This window comes from Arachis hypogaea, chromosome 19 (genome assembly GCF_003086295.3).
Source record: "Arachis hypogaea cultivar Tifrunner chromosome 19, arahy.Tifrunner.gnm2.J5K5, whole genome shotgun sequence".
Classification (NCBI taxonomy): domain Eukaryota; kingdom Viridiplantae; phylum Streptophyta; class Magnoliopsida; order Fabales; family Fabaceae; genus Arachis; species Arachis hypogaea.
In genome coordinates, this window is record NC_092054.1 from 123,054,380 (window position 1) to 123,057,205 (window position 2,826).

Consider the following 2,826-nt stretch of genomic DNA (forward strand, 5'->3'; position numbering starts at 1 on the left):
TGAAACTGACGATTTATCCACGGCAGTTGGGATCCAATAGCGGCTTGAAAAGGATGTGTGTGTGTTAACATTAGACTATAAGAAAGTTAATTAAGGTGGTTAAATATTAACTTCTGAGAAAGCTGTGATTTAGATTTAAATAATCCAGTATCTCCAACTTTTGTATCAGACAATACCAAGCACTTCAGTTGCCTATGATCTAAAAAGCATCGGCCAAAAAAATCAGTCACATTTTCCTTTGTGTATGGTTATCAAGAGGTGAAAGAGTTTTGATGCTAAACAATTTGATTTGGTTGAGAATTATGGTTCTAGCTTTTATATCCTTTTTTTAATGTTTGTTTCTTTTGTTTTGGACTAGGTGTAGGCTAATTTGAAGTTTGTGGTGGGACAATGGATTAAATTGATTCGACCACAATTTAATTCTGGTTGGACCACTAAATTACTGAATCAGTTATCCGATCAATTCATTGATTGATTCGATTTTTACAACTTTAATCTAAATAGATTTTAAATTAAATAAAAATACTTTATTAAAAAAAAGTATTTTTTTCACTTAAAAAAACTAATCCAAACGAACTAACACTGTATAACCCCATACCAGCAAACAACAACGTAACTAAGAGCGAGTTTACATGTTGAAAATAAACCATTATATAATTCCACTAAATAAAATACGAATACGAATCAATATATACAAATTAAATTAGGACACAAAAGATCAGGAATGAAACACCAAAATAACTAAAAATTGAATTTTTATGTTACTATGTAGTACTACGGATTTCAGATTAGTTCTAGACTTGGAGCAATAGCTGATGAAGGGGCAGCATGAATGATTTGATTTCCTTTCAAGAACTCTTTGAAGGTAATTAAAAGGCGAAAAAGAAGATAGAAAACCACAATTGCAAAGAAGGTAATGACGGATATCATGATGGACAAATGCCTGACGAAGCTGACATTTTGCGGTTCGGTCATGAAAACACCGACGCAGTAGGCTATTCCAAGGGCACCAAGAGAGAAGCACATGTCGACCGCCATGAGCAAGATGGCGAGTGGCTTACGCAGAGGAACCCCGCTCACTAAAAAGAAACATGCCAACAGAGACGAAGCAAAAGACAGGTTGTTGAAGGTCACGAATACGCTGAATTGAAATCCTCTTTCACCTCCTGCAATAACGGATATTCCGGGGCATTGATAATTGCCTCCTCCTGATTTAACCATCTTTGAACAACTTACATTCCCGTGGTCACCGTTCTGGACAACGCCGCCGGGTGGATTCAGTCCCGTTTGGAAGGTTACGGTTGCAATCACGGTGGCTACCATAGCCAGGTTCCCTCTTATGTCCTCCATCCATTGCCTGCTCTCCCCTTCGTCTGTCAGCTTCTTCAATCCTTTTATTATATCTTTTAGAATAATTCTCCACCAACATCTTGCCATTTGAATATTCTTTTGTCCTTTCTTAATTCCAGCCATGATTCACCAATCAACAACAAAAAGTAAGTAATGATATATACTACAACTAGCTAAAGAACTTTATAAGAAGATGTTGCTGCTTAGCTTCTACAACTATTTGTTAGTTGTAATATGGAATTTTAATATAATGAAAAAGGAAAGAAGAAAAAAAAATTAAACACTGAACCGAAGTTTCATATTTCATCAGAAACCTACTCAATCAGCCAAATTAAAGTGTATATATATATATATATGCAAATTAATAAAGCTTTACAATCATAAGTGAATTTCAGGTAGTGGCATTTAGCTCTTACAACTCTAGAGGAGTAGTAGTAGTAGTACAAATATAAGCGTTAATTATATGAATAAATACGGAGAAATAACAAAAATCAACCCCTATAGATGATAACTTTTGAAATTGAAATATATGGTAGTTCAGTAGTTGAGACTTTCTTATTTCCTGAATAAAACCACATATATATTCATGCGTAACTAAGATACTTAATTGGGGCCATCATAACTCATAGTCATATATAAGGGATGAAAAAGGAGAGGGAATGATTCTAGCTCACCTTGTCTTGCGTAGCTTGCTACTCCTTCTTTCTATTGCAGAAGCTCAATGCATACATGTGAGCTATTTATGAAGACTATATACTATAAGGAAGTTTCCTATCAAGTTGTTTTCTATTATTATTTAATTATTAATAGGAAAAGTCTAGGGGAGCAACTTTGTTAAATTCTGGCCAACATGTAACCAGCAAAAAAAAAAATGAGCCATTGGATGAAATCTCACACCCATTTCACACCATTAAAACCATTATTAATGGCTATTTGATGGCTACAAATCACAAAGTTGCTGACCCCTAGCATTCCTCTAATTAATATATTTAATTGATTGTACGTATAGTAGATAGACGACAATGTCAATAATCAACTCAGAGACCGAAGAAGGAAAAAGTCTAATGAATTAATAGTGTGATGACTAAAGAACGTAGACGCCCACAAGTTTACTTTCCAAATCAATATATACACAAATGGACAATTTTCTTTTGTTTCTAAAAAGATTCTTTTATTTTATTTTTTAGAAGACTAAAGAGTTAAATTCATCCTTCAAAAATTATTCATTTTTTAAATTATTCTCCAAAATATTTTAATTAAATTCGGAGAGGAAAGGATTGATGAGCAGGATGCTATGGATTTGGAGAGACTACCAACTTCTGAGGAGGTTAGAGAGGCAGTGTGGGATTGTGATTCGTCCAAGACACCAGGAAGTGACGGGTACAACATGAATTTTATAAAGAAGTGTTGGGGAGAAATTGGTTCTGAATTCACAACAGTTGTTCTGGGTTTCTTCCAATCTTCAAAGCTACCAGC

At 34.4% G+C, this 2,826-nt stretch overlaps 1 long non-coding RNA gene across 1 annotated transcript; it reads right to left on the reverse strand.

Moving 5' to 3' along the window:
* Positions 1–627: 627 nt before the first annotated feature.
* Positions 628–2,449, reverse strand: LOC112777329 (uncharacterized). Its single transcript, XR_011877990.1, has 2 exons — positions 2,025–2,449; positions 628–1,458 (listed from the first exon to the last, which is right to left on the reverse strand). It is a non-coding gene; the product is annotated as an uncharacterized lncRNA (long non-coding RNA).
* Between the last annotated feature and the right edge of the window lie 377 nt (positions 2,450–2,826).